This window comes from Phycodurus eques, chromosome 12 (genome assembly GCF_024500275.1).
Source record: "Phycodurus eques isolate BA_2022a chromosome 12, UOR_Pequ_1.1, whole genome shotgun sequence".
Classification (NCBI taxonomy): Eukaryota; Metazoa; Chordata; class Actinopteri; order Syngnathiformes; family Syngnathidae; genus Phycodurus; species Phycodurus eques.
The window spans coordinates 21,146,051-21,160,682 of NC_084536.1; the positions used below are offsets into that span (position 1 = coordinate 21,146,051).

The 14,632-nt window shown below is 44.4% G+C and overlaps 1 protein-coding gene across 3 annotated transcripts in view; it reads right to left on the reverse strand.

Annotated features, from left to right (window-relative positions):
* Positions 1-14,461, reverse strand: part of si:ch211-45c16.2 (mitogen-activated protein kinase kinase kinase 13) — a 29,997-nt gene extending 15,536 nt beyond the window's left edge. For 2 of the 3 annotated variants that reach the window (XM_061691644.1, XM_061691642.1), the window contains exons 1-2: positions 14,360-14,461; positions 4,917-4,990 (exon numbers count right to left, since the gene is read on the reverse strand). The gene's annotated coding sequence lies outside the window, so the exon portion shown is untranslated. Of the gene's footprint in view, positions 1-3,927; positions 3,975-4,916; positions 4,991-14,359 lie in introns of all 3 variants that reach the window. The other variant, XM_061691643.1, reaches the window with a different exon arrangement.
* Positions 14,462-14,632: the final 171 nt, after the last annotated feature.

Below are 14,632 nucleotides of genomic sequence, written 5' to 3' on the forward strand. Positions count from 1 at the left end.
GCTCCTTCCAGAATTTCTCTTTCACCTCTAGGTCACATCCTACATGTGGAGCATAGCCACTAATCAAATTATACATAACACCCTCAATTTCAAGTTTCAGCCTCATTACTCGATCTGATACTCTTTCCACCTCCAAGACATTCTTAGCCAAATCTTCATTTAAAATAACCCCGACTCCATTTCTCCTCCCATGTACACCATGGTAAAATAATTTAAACCCTGCCCCTAAACTTCTAGCCTTACTGCCTTTCCACCTGGTCTCCAGGACACACAACATATCAACCTTTCCCCTAATCATCATGCCGAGAGATTCCTGTCATAGTCCCAACATTCAAAGTCCCCACATTCAGCTCTAGGTTCTGTGCTTTCATCTTCTTTTTCTGCCGAAGAACCCGTTTTCCACCTCTTCTTCTTCGACTTCGACCCACAGTAGCTGAATTTCCACCGGCGCCCCGCAGGTTGACGCCGCCGGTGGCGGACGTTGTTAGGGCAGCCATGGCCCAATGGTTAAGATCAGCGCCTGCCACCGTGGGGGACCTAGGTTCAAGACCCCGACTGGACCATCCGCCAACATCCCCCAGACTCATGGCTGTGGTGTGCTTGAGCAAGACACAGATACCCCGAAATGCTCCCCGGGCGCTTCAGCTGCCCCCTGCTCCAGTGTGTTCTGCTAACATGTGTATGTGTTCACTGTGATGGGTTAAATGCAGAGAACAAATCTAGTATGCATGTTCATGACAATAAAAGTGATTCTTCTTCTTCTTCTCTAACCCGGGCCATGAACGTCCTGGTATGGAATTCTTTGGATGAACGCTCTTGTTTATTTGGCAAAGTTTTAAGCCGGATCCCCTTCCTGACGTAACCCTCTGAATTTATCCGGGCTTGGACTGCACTGGCTTGTGTCCCCCATAAGACTGCATTTCAGGTACGCTGACATTGTATCGTGCTATTATGCCTTCTTAGTTGGTCTTCTGGCTCCCATCAATATCTTCAAAAAATGTTGATGGTTACTGGCTAATAAGAAGGAGAAGCGCAACTCTGACATTGCCAAGGTGATCGTAGACGATCTACTTTCTTATCTGGAGACTTATTGAATGGGGTATTTTTTTGAAACTTTTCCAAAAATGCACTGAAAAGCATGCAAATGCAAGTGTGATTGCTGTCACCCTTGTGACTGACAGGAGAGCAATCCAGGGTGTTCGCCACCTCGTGTCTGCTGGGATAACCTCCGGTTTCCATGTGACCCTGAACATAATAAGTGGTACGGGAAATGGATGGATGGATGAATACAAAGAGACAGTAATGGGGGAGAGAATGTCTCAGGGGAAAAGTAGAGGAGAAAAAGCAGATAAGGCAGACAGAGGAAGACACAGGGAGCTATGAGATATAGAGGCAATTTGTGGGTAGAAAGCAGAAGAGACCATTTGGAAAAAAAATAATATATATATATTATATATAATATATATATTATATATAGAGAGAGAGAGAGAGAGAGAGAGAGCGAGAGAGCGAGAGAGCGAGAGAGAGAGAGAGAGAGAGAGAGAGAGAGAGAGAGAGAGAGAGAGAGAGAGAGAGAGTGAGAGTGAGTGAGTCTGAAGAGGACCAGAAACTGTGACGGCTGCTCACGGCATGATACAGTAGCGACCCCGCACTGATGGAAAAAGACTACCGGGAGTGACAACAAAGGACACAAGAGGAGCCGGCTCCACGTGAACTGTCTGCCCTGCACGGCCAGGAGACAGCAGCGCACACATTCGACACAACGACCAGAGCAGCTGCTGCCACAACAATTCCCCTTGTGCTCTTTTACTAGGGACAGCCTAACTGGCCCGCTAACAACAAGGACTGAGGGGGGAGAGAGACACAAGACGAACCAGAAATGACACAAGAGGTGAACATGCTTCTGTGACTGACACCATTTTAGGGGAATGGGCAATCTGGAAATGCATGTTGATGGTTTATGAGTCAAACGGGAAGCAGTCTGAGTTGCGCCCAGAAGACTGAGGCACCCACAACAGGAAACCAGAAAAATCAATATGCATTAGTGCATCTATGAGATGCTGGGTTTATTTTACCATTGTTGCTTATGAAAGAGGAATAACTCAAAGGATTAAATACGATATTCTGTCTTCCGAAATAGGTCAACATGAGGGGCGGGATACAAAAGACTGAAATTATATTGTTTGGGCCATCCGTTTACATGATTAATGGTAGTTAAGAGCATGAAAGCACAACAATTTGAAAAGTGGACATCTTTTATATTGATAGTATTACCACTTCCAGCTAAGTCGCATTGCACACGGAAGTCATCATTCATATACCGTATCATCGCTGTTTGTTGAAAATCCTGTATCTATTTCCATTGTGCTGCATGTCCTGTTCAGAGGATGCTGCCAAACAATCAGTTAAAACATTTTTTGCCTTGGAGGTTCCACTGTAATACAGTTCTGACCACTATTATTATCACCCATGAGCTTTGCTAAAGAATACCTGGACAAACCAGTCCTTCTGAGAAAATGTTCTGTAAAAAAAATGAAACAGAGAAAAGGGGTGGGGGGGGGAGAGAACAAGTATGGTGGAGAATCCATTATGTCGTGGAGCTGTTTTGCCTGTTTAGGTTGGGTGCCTTGATTACAATTATTTCTTCACTGAAATGATGTACTACATTAACTTATACTACTTAACTTACATTATACTTTATACACACAGTTCATAAGTGCCAAACTGCAAATAATGGTGGACAGAACTATTTCACACCATGTTGTCTTGCATTTGCTGCCAGAACTGTCCACTTTGTATCGCTGAGACACACAACGTGCTAAGGAAAGCCGAGTGCCGTCACTTTGTGCTGATAAACCAGGTGTCAACAACCTTGTAATATTAATGGCGGCCTCAAACATTCATTACTCATTTTTTGTAGCGCTTGTACTGTTTGGGGTCATTGGTGAACGGAGTACACCATGGATTGGACGCCAGCCAATCGCAGGGAATAAATGGGCAAAGATTCACGCTCACATTCACACCTATGGTCATCATAGTCTTCAATGAACCCTAACAAGTGAGGTTTTGGAACGTGATAGGAAGCCACAGCACCTGGAGAAAATCCATGCATGCCCGTGGAGAACATGCAAACTCGACACTGGACGCCCAAGAGCAAAGATTTGAACCCAGAACCTTAGAACTGGGATGCAGATGTGCTAAAAACGTGGTCCTATCCCATGTAAACGTACCCTGAGCCAATCACTCGCAAATCGAACAAAAGCATCCAAATGGCCTTGTGAGTGTGATCAGTCATGGTGTGAATGTTTCGTAGAAAAAGGATGGCAGGATGATTCCTCTTCTTCCCCCTCTAAAACCCGGCTGCCGGCTACACATCCAGCGCAGTTACATAAACACGCTTAGGAGCAGAGGACAAGGGTGGGCGTTACCGTTTCGGTTGCCAAGCAGAGTAAATAAAAGCGAAGGATTAAGTCGCAGAGGGGTCAAAGTTAACACATTGGGAAAGCGGATGTGCATGTGTTCAGCCATGGACAGATATCAGGCATGTGTTACCAGGTTAAGGCATCTGACAAACAGTGATCTAATATCTTCAAGGTTGTTCCAGTCCAGTTTGCTAACTGGAGACAGGATGTGTTTTCATCTACTCTAGCTCCATCTCCACCTGTCCTTCAGAGGACACGGAGATAGACTGCATTACAAAGCAGCAGCAGCAGCATCACCACAGAGCCTAAAATAGCTCCGGCATACATGCACGGACGGGCGCACCACTGCACAACACGCTCCCGCAGTGCAGACACCGAGCACACACTAACAGCTGATTCATGTATCAACACACACCCCACTTACTGCACACAAGCACGATGAGGCACAACACACCAGACAAACTGCTCTCTGAACCGCCTGCACTCGCACGTATTGACTACTCACGTCGGACAGAGCGGAGATTCATGCTTCTTCCTCAGCAGTGATGAAGGCTAGGGGATGCAGAAAGTACTGGTCAGGATGGAGAAAAAGCAGCGCAAAAAAGCCAGAAGAGGGCGAGTCGGGCTGGAGAAAGACAGGCATTCCGGTAGCTCTGCCAGCACACGGGCTGTGAGTGGGCGGGCGGCAGCGTCATCGGCCCCCTCACGTCACACTTTTCATGAATGGAGATGTCTGACGCAGAGAGGACGAGGTTCACAAACCTGAGGAGGAGGACGAAGGGGGCTCTCTGCACTGACTCAAAGAGGAGGAGCAAAGAGAGATGAAGGGGAAAGGGGACGAAGGGGGAGGTGGATGTAATTGGGAGCAGCACCAGCTGGAAAGAGCAGGTTGGCCTGTGGTGGTGTCTCGCTAAGTAGGACAGAGCCGTTTCTTTGTGAGTTTTTTTTTTTCTGCACAGAAAAACCCTTTGTAAATCAAATCATGAATCAATTCAGCCCGCAAGGTCTATTGTATTAACACCCCCTCATCTTCATCAGATGACACACAGCAAATAGAGTGCTCGTCAATAGTGTCCCCTTCGGTAAAAAGGGGGAAAAAAACTCATATTGTTAGCCTAACAGCCTAATTGCCCAAGTCAGTTTTCAAAGTTTTTAAAGAATCACCGGCGCATGGTGTCACAATGGCACAAATGTAACTGCCAGCCAAAAATGCACACGCTTTCACCCCCCCCAGAAAAAAGAGCTTAGCCGCCTTGCGGCTGTGTCACCAAGCCATACCAATAAGGTATAGTGTGTGTGTGTGTGTGTGTGTGTGTGTGTGTGTATATATATATATATATATATATTGTGTTGTCCCCTAGCCAACTCCTGGCTCCGCCTCTGCACTCCAAGTTAAATTAAGCAGGTCTCAAAATCCCGCTTAAGTCTACCTATACATTTCACTCGCTCTCACTCACACACACAAACACGGTGTATTTCTGTGCATGTACTGACCGGTAAGAGGCTTGCTGGACATCTCAGGAGGTTCTACATTCCAGTCTGTGCTTCACTTCTGTCTTGGCTCTCACCTGAATGCACACAAAAAGCAAAGGGAAATGGTTCAGACTGACGAGTCGCATTTAAAGTTCATACAAGACCGGCATAGATGCAGAGGATACGTGAGAGAACGCAAAGTCAGAGCGGCTGCAGAGAAGGTTGCTGTTTGTGAAAGTATGGCATCAGCTCAAAGGTTGAGTCACCATTAAAACTGCAGAGGAGAGGAGGCACGATTCAGTGCGTGTGTGTGTGTGTTTATATATGTGTGTGCGACCAAATCAAAAGGAGACCGAATGAGAGGGGAGGGTCTTCCAGGGAAAGGATTGGCTCAGGGAACAGATGCTCCATCCACCTTGTAGTCTTGTTACAGGCCCAAACCTCTGGGGAAGAGTGAATTGATGCATGAAGAGAGAGAGAGAGAGAGAGAAGCTTGAGTGTGCGTGTGTGCCTGCGTACCTGTGTGTGTGTGTGTGTGCGCGTGTGTGCGTCCGTGCGTGTCCAATCTCTGGCCTCAAAGTCCACCCCAGCAGGGGACCCCGCAGGCAGAGCCCCGATATCCCGGGGTGAGGATAAAGACAGCCTCTAAATGGTGTGAAATGTCGGCCAGGGTGAATTTATGCACAGATGGCGGAGGGTGCTGTCCAAATGGGACACACATTAAAAAATGGCAGCACTACTCTCAAGTGAACAACAATCAGTGCAAGTCCAAATCTGACTAAGGCGGGGTGCACACATACCGATTTGTAACATCGTAAATGATTTTTTTTTTTTTTAATGTGATGGACCACATGATGAGGAAAATAATCATCATGTGTTCTTATTGTCCTTGTAGTGCGTGTTGCACTGAAGGTGACCAACACGGCTCACCACACACATTGCGATATCGCCGCCGATAAACTTGAGTCTCTTCCCTCAAGCCAGATGTCTGTTGTAGTAGCAAGACTAACAGAGGCGATCTGGATACCCGGTGCCACAGGGTATCCAGACTGCTGGAAAATATTTCTGAAGAAAGAGTAGCGGAAGAATAAAACAGAAGAAGCGAGCCTAAATGTCACAATGTAACAATCCTGGAGTCAGTGGCTTGGCCGGTGTTGTGTGTGTTGAGAAAAGATAATAAGGACTTGTAATCGGAAATATTTAACAGGTTCAACACTTACGATTGTCAGCTCTGACCGTCTTCCGAGCAGATCGGAGAGGAAATAAATTACTCTCAACACACCCCACCCCACCCCACAGGATAATCTTTTAGAGACATCCGAGCATCAGGGGCTTTGCTGACTTTGATTGCGAGGGAGGGAAAACACTCAGATTTGGTCTGTAGCCCGCTTTAGTCAAGTCAAGCCAAGCTAACCGTAATGTGTGAGCCTACAAAGAGGTGGTTCCCAGACCTGGCACCGATAGCCGCCACAATATCTACTGTAAATACAAATGTACTGAACGCAAGTCAGCAAGAGATTTCTCGGAAGTGGTGGTCACTAGTTAAACATTGCACATGAAAAAGAAAAGGAGCATGGAATTCAATCGTCTGAGCTGTTTGCTGAGCAGTGAACCACAACGGACACTGTCAAGCCCGGATTCCAAAGGTCCAAAGGTCGGCTGAACACTAGCCTGTGTCCTCATGTGGAACGCAAAGAAAGCCACGATACAACACTGACATTAATACTTCTGACTTGTTATTAATAACTTTGCACGTCTCTTTGCTCCAATTCCCAGCAATGATAGAACGTCATCCTATTTTACAGTATACATAGACTAGGTTATTTATCAACAGCTTATGTGGATTGCAATCGCTTTAAATATGTATTCAATTAAAGACCCAGTAGATTGAATTCAGAGATTTTTTTTTTTTTTAAATACATTACACTTATTTGAAGGTAATTGTTGGAAACTGGTGAAAAGACTAATAGCTGTTTTTCACCATTTCAGTTTTCCAGATATTTGGGGTGCGTGGCTAAGACGGCAGATATAACACAATTCTATTCTTGCCTCTAAATCTGATGAGTCTTTATGTAATTTAGATGGTCAAATTGTTTTCCGGCAGCTTCCGAAACGAAAGTTAGAAGTCCAACCTCAGTCTCTGTGTCGACTTCATTCCTGCCGTCCGAGCCTCCTTGTTGTGTCTCCGTCAGCAACCCAGCTAGAAACGCAGTGACAACACGGGGGCCCGGCTTCAAGTGCAAACCACACTGGCGCTGGCCCGTTATACACACTCATTACTATTTCACCAGCAGCGGAACATCGGCACTGACAGCTCCTGTGTCCCCAACATTAATAAGAGAAAACCGACCCAGAGTGCCGGATTAGCTTTCCAACTGCCATCAAGAAGCAGCCAGCCACCGACAAGTTGGCCCGTTGGGTAACCACCAATCACTATTACAGCCAGCGACTTTGTCCTCGAACTAATCCGATCCCAGTACTACCTACTACCTAGCTAGCTATATTGATATATCATCTGGGCAAAATCTAAATACAGTATAAAGGCAAGTGTGATTGAGGTCATACAATTCAGAATTTGGCCAAAATTTTGAATAAATACTTGGAAGTTCTGCTGTGATTCAAGACCTCAAACAAGACGGCAAAGCACCTCACCACCTCAGCTCAGCGAGCATCATCTCATTTGCCAGTACGTTTCCTCCCGGCCCGTCATTTTCAGATGGGGCCCCTTGCGTTTCTCAAGTTCTGATCAAGATCTGACACATTTTTCATGTTCTGTCAAGGCTTTTTATGGATACAATGTGTACACCGGGCAGCTGTGGAGCAAGTTTGAACGAAGCTCCTCTGCCAGGCTTTGCGCATCCTCCAGAGTCGGCGTCAGAACACATCTAACCGGGTGGCAGTTGGTCAGCACGTGGGGCACATAACTGCTGTTCAATAAATGTATGACAATATTAGTTTTCTGTCTACAACTAATTCACTAATCTGTCTTTTGTACGAAAACATACAGCACTCGCATTAAAAATGCACTCGTTCACACAATCTTACACAAGCACATTCAGCGTTATGTGTTATAAAGAGCCCACGGCGGCCATTGTCAGGTAAATTAAACACATGGCTTAGCATTAGAAGAATTGTAGGCGGCAAGTGTGGGCACGTTCCAATATGCGATGGACCCTCCGATACCGCACACGCCATGTCAGATCGAAATCGAACGCAACATATCGTGTATTGAGACCGACCCGTAAGCTATTACACGTGAAATGATTGAACGTGACAAAATGGCTAACATACACCCTAGCTTGCCGCGAGAACCTAAAAATGACTTCACGAGCGCAAATGGAACATCATAGGTGAGAGGACCAGTGTGAACAGGACAATTATTCATGTACTTTAGCAAGAAATTGTTTTTGGGTGAATGTATTTGTTATGGAGAATTTTAGAGATGTTTGAAATGCTCTTTTCTTTTTTTTAGAAAATTCCACAAAGATGGTGGCTATTCTCATCTGCACCGTGACTGTAGCGGTTTATAAATTTGGCCGCGGGCCCACGTCAATCACAGCTTACCACATTTGTCAGACTAATTACACTTGTACGACAGGGCAAACGTTACTTGAAATTGCCTGAATATTCAATCAAGATTTGGTGCCATTTGAACTGGTAGTGATACTACTTCCATTATTTGTTATGGTATAATGTTTGCCTAAAAGCAAACAAAAATCCCCTAATGTCTTGTGTTCAAGCTTAGAGGTTCCAGTGTGTTACAGTAAAAATGTCCAAGAGTCAGCAAACATTCACTCAGATACATTTGAGTCGTAACTAAAGAGACCAGACTGACAAAGACTGTTGATCTTGTGTCTTCAGTGGATGGATGAAAAGAGGCCTGCATGCTCACAAAGGTTGGGCACAGCCGAGCGAGTCGTGCACACAGCAGCCAGCGAGTCGGAGAGGCTGATCATCCTTTGTGAGACTATCGTGCTGAGCCCACCGACAACCCACAGGCTGACGAATTAGCGTTGAGAGGAAATTACATAACAAGGAGCGGTCATCACACAGGGAGGATTCTGTCCATGCCACAACAATCCACCTCTCCTGGATACCTCTATAGTTAGTTAAGAGTAGACAAAAACTGTGCCACCCTTATTACGATCTACTTGCACCACTGATGACTTCGGAGAGTAATTGTGCGATTGAGTGGATGGCTGCAGTGTAGAAAACGGCAAAACCGTGACGGAAACCAAATAAATTATGAGGCCTGACTGAATTTACAGACGGCAGTTGGTCAGCTTGTTTTTTTACAACTGTGTAATTGTTTGTGTAAAGTGCGACTGATAGCTGCTCTCTTGTGTGAGACGTTAGACAAACACGACCCGTGCAAAGAGAAGAGCAGAACTTCAATCCCCCGTGGTAGCGAGGAATTAAATACAGACCTGAGCCCACTACGGACCGAAAGTAGGAGACTTGCAGTTGGAGAGCTGCCAGTTCAGCATCTCGACCACTGTCAAGGCTCCTTGAAAATAAATTCTCTGCACCCCCAACTGAAGCGTACCAATTCAGAGAAACAAAATACAAGGGAACTTCCAAAGTCAAACACAATCCGTTCTATGGTTCACACCATCAAAAATATATACTGTACATTCTGTACCAATGAGAGTGCATTACTTGAAGTTTGAAATCCTGCTATTTTTTGGCGAGAATAGGCTTAACTATCACACTGGCCTTTTTTTGTTTGTTTTTGATCACTCGAGCTTGAGCTCTTATTTGGGCATTCTATTTATTGATCACACCTGAACACAGCAAATGCGTTGTATTCTGCGAGTCCACAGACAACAAATACCAAATGTCAGCATTACTGCCAAGAGGCTGGCGCGGCCTGTATGACGAGTTCATGCGCTCCGCTTCTCCACTCGTGTGTATTAATATGCTCCCCATGAGGCGCTGAAGGCTGTGGTAATTATAGAAGCTCGGCTAGCAGACACATCACAAGAGCGCAGCGTGCCCTTGCATGAATACAGCGCATGCATGCATGCATGCATTAAGACCAGAGAGTGCATGCTCCAACACAAGTGTGTAAACAGCTGTAACAACAATAACCGTTTGTAGGAGAGTGCATTTGGATCAAAGGTTACTACAGCAGAACACAACATTTCAGAATAGTACTTCTCACGGGAAATAAATACATCTATTCAAAGGTCAAACTGACGCTGTTTTACGTTAAATTTGAACATTCTTAAAGGAGAGTCATTACGGAACATTGATTGGCTGGTATACAGTTGCGGTTTCTGGTGTGCGAGTTAAACCTTGGATAATCGTTTCAGGTTGAGTTACGCTGAGGTCTCCTTAAATATGCTGACGCTGAGCTTTGAAGTTGTGTGCAACCTAAAGTCCCCGCTACACAGCGCCATGCGGCCAAACCCGACTTGAACTGGGCCATCGCAAAAAAAAAAAAAAAAAGAAAGAAAGTTGACGACTCACACACGCACATTGCGCGATTTGCTCTACGGACGTCCTGCGATGTTAAACTGCCAGCCTGTATAGACTTTTAAGTGTCTATCTACACTATGTTGTACTTACTGGATTGCCTTTATTAAACCATAAAAAGATAGATTGACAGTCAAGGGGAAGCTACAGAGAAGTTGCCCTCATTTACTTGAAAGTACATGGCACGCGACGTACATCACTCGTGTTTATTTTGGCGACAATGACTGCAAGATTCGCTATTTCATCAACAGGTACATATGAAATTATAAATATAGTTAAGTATTATTGTAAAACACAATATATGCTGGGCGATGGCACAGCGGCGGGCTGGGACTCGCGAGCTTAAAATTCGGAAATGTATTTTGGGCGTGTGTGAAATCTTATGTGCATTTTTATTGTCTGTAATCAGCGACGTTGCTACATCATGCAACTGCGATTACAATTTCCGATCGCGGCGAAACCAGCGGCCACGTGATAGGCTACTCATGAAAACTAGTGCCAAACCACACACACTGCGTGAGAGTTGGGTCGGGTTTGGCCGCATCGCTCGGTGTGTGGCAGGCGTTAATTTGGAGACATAAAACAATTCTGGGACTTTAGCGGTTGCACTGAACGTATAACCAGCTTACTGTAAAATAAAAGTAGCGTTTCTTTTACTATTGTGAATATGTTAAGAAAAGCCTGTTTAATATTAGCTAGCACACTTGGGCTTCAACAATGCAGAGTTAGGATAAGTCCCCCAAGCTCACCGCTGTAAAGCCTCTGTCGGGCTTAACCCACTTCTCGACAAAATCCCACTCCTGGCAGCGGCGGCCCAGCACAGCGTCTGGGATTGTGTCCAGTAAAGCCAATGGAGCAGTGGGGGATGGAATTTGCTTACTTTCTCACTCAAGCTGAGGTAAAATACTTTGGACAAATTGAAATACCTCACCTTGACTTGCAACATCGATGCTATTCATTAGCCCGTCTTTGGCGTTTTGCATTGGGTGTTAGCATTAAGCTCGTGACCTTTCCTAAGGCAAAGTTATATGGTTATTTTAAATACACAACATGTAATTATCTTTGTTCTATCTTCAGTCTGACAAAAAATGTTCAAGGGGGAGGGGCAATAAACTGTTTGACGCATTTTTTTGTTTTGTTTTAAAGAATTGCTCCCTACCTGGCAAACTGCTGCTTGTTGTGGTGTGAGTTGCCACCACAGAGCGTCCGTACCTTGAATTTTTGCCTGCAAATCAAAGCCAAAAAAAAAACGTATAGGTCTGCAAAAGGTGGGTCGTTTTACTTCATTTGGGTTTCGTTTATAGTGGTTAACCTGTCGTTACATTAATAGTTAAGAATACTAAGTTGTTCGTTGCAATGTAGCGCAAAGGGTTTTTATGATGGTGACAGTTTGAGCCTGACATTTTTGTTTGGAAATTTAAACTTTCAAGTCAACCAACATCACAGTGGAACAGATTGTGTTCCATGTTTGAGGTTCCACTGTAGAGAAACAATGAAATTGGACATAAAATAATGTAGAACATAAACAAAAACCAATTGTGGTTTAACGTACTCTTACTGGACTGAAAATGTCCACTGAATGTTAATGTGTTTTTTTCAACACAGTTTATTGATCCAAAAAAGCGACTTGTGAGCATGTTATTAGGCTTTTACATGCGTAGTTGCTCAGGTGAGCTGTAAACCGGGTGTCAGGTGTCTTTGTGCCATAGTTAAGACCGCAGGGGCCCATGCCAGGAGCGTATCGGTCCGTGCAAGGCCAGCAGGAGCGGGAGACTCCATTTGGCTAATTGCGGCTGCTGACCTGTAACTGCACCAGCCGCTGACAAGCCAAAGCCTTTAGTGACACACGTGAACGCTTGCTCAGCAGCAGCGAGGCCGCAACGCAAACTTGACAGCGGGCAGCATCCAGCAGTCATGCACACGGGAGACGCATTTGCTGCTGACTGCGAACATACGGTGGAAATGGCAAACAGCCAGCACAGGAAGTGGTTATGACACTACAGCGTCGTGAAAAGGGATCAAACGCAGATGGCAGGCGGACGATCACAAATGAAGATGTTTCGTCACTGGAGCCCTCAAATCTTTTAAAATCCTGAAAAGGAGTTTTCAAGCCTCTCGCCACAAAAAACACATTTTGTCATATTTGTTCAAACTGACAGTAAGACCTGAACAGTAGTACATGAATAAAATGATCTGTAAACTTTTATAGTGATCTGGTGTCTCGAATTTGATTTGCAAGAAACCATCGTGCCAGAGGAAAAACAACCAATTGTTGGCAGAAGGCGTGACTGCAGTCGCAGGCACACTCATTGCAGACACAAAATGATGTGTTGTAGCCTGCTAGATTATCAAGTAAATTATTAAGGTTATCAACAAATGCCATTTTTGCTCCATTTAGTTTTTCTTTAGTCACGTCTCACTCACTAGTCCATACAGCCAAACTTCTGTTTTTTGTTTTTGCGTGACCAATGAGAGTAGATATCAGTGTCATGCGGTTTGATGTGAATCATTTTGGGAACATGCATGCATGAACACTCATTTTGGTTGATCCTGTTTACGATTTCTCATATGTAAATGGCCATAGTGTTCCTGATTCCTATTTTTGGGATTTTCAAAATAGAATTACTGCAATGCAATGTTGCATGTATCTGTCATTTTTTCATTTACATTTCTCTAATACCGATAACGTCGTCTGGTCACTATAATCGCAATCTTAAATTTGAATACCGTTACAGCTTTTTATCTATTTAACAATATATTAGTTAAGGTTAATTTATTTTTGCCTTTTTGACTTTCGCCATTTGTCATTAAAGTTTAGTATTTTGTTTCCTTTGTTGATTACTTTTACAGTGGTTATCCTATTTTTACACTTGTATGACAGCCAGGAATGTCAAAACGTTATTTGATAGCGTTTGACCCGAGAATGGATTCCTTCAATTTCCACTACAGTACTTCTCCTATGGGGAATTCTTCTGGAAAATACCAAGAAATCAGATTAAGGTTCCACTGTAAAAGCATTCAGATTTTAAGACTATGCACAAAGGGTATTTCGGCAAAGATAATGTTAAATTGTCAGAGTCAAGGAAGTATAAACCATGACAAGATTCTAAGAATTCAATATTAAGACCGGGCCCTGCAGCTACTACTACTACTGGCAAAAAACTACATGGAGCTCCTCAACTCACTGCAACATAGTTACGCCAAAGCAACACTTTTGTACGTCACAGAGCTTTGGCCTTAGCATAAAAAAAACAACAAACAGGTTAGTTTTCCAGCAAATATTGGGAGGAAATATCTTCAAATAGGTGAATCCACAATTAGAAATAGAATCCACAATTAGAACTAGAATTGCAAATATTGCAAATATTATTATTGCGGTTTGAGGATTGCAACGCTGCAGAACTGCAATGCATCATACAGAGAGATGTTGATCATATTTTGCCCACCTCGCATGTAAACTTACAACCACAATCATTTTAACAGTGGAAAATACTACACAACCACACAGCCTACTAATCTCGAGAATAAACACACAGTAGTGCTGGAGCAGCCACCCATTTCCTCTCTCTGTTAGTGAAAACAAGTCCAGAAAAGAAAGAAAAAAAGCCCACATTATTATGATGATGTGGTTTTAACGTGGACACACTCGGGTACATACGAATATGAACTCTAACCCTTTAATACTGCTCTCTGCTAGTCACCAACGACGCTTGGTCGTTGGATTCGAACTACAAGACACACAATGGGGCGCTTATTCAGGTCTTTAAGGCAGGAAGAAAAAACAAAAACAAAAACAAAAACAGTGAAGAGTATTTTAAACAGTAGGTCTCAGGTCCATGAACGCAACAGCGGCTTATTGACAGCACTTTTAGCTTCCTCGAGCCTGACCGGCCATGCGAACGCTCTTCAACCACGAATGTGTCAATGTCACCCTTTTAAGTGATGTTTATTGGCAAACTACGTCAATAAAAGTGGCTTTTAGTTACCGTTTGTCGCCGCATTGGCTCCGTCGACGGGTGGCGAGATATCAGCCCGATGCTGTGCGTCGCTCTCAGGCCACGGATTTACTGGCCAATCAGCTAAGGCGCGTGAGCTGCCAACGTCACTTCCGGACTCCCCACACTGTGCACCTGTAAATAAACCCCGGCGTTTGCGGCGGTCCAAAGATCGACTATTCAGTGACGAGGTCATTCTGCTGCAAGAAAATGAACGACACAAGGTTTTGGTGAGATCCATCTTCTCATTCCGTTTTCTTATCT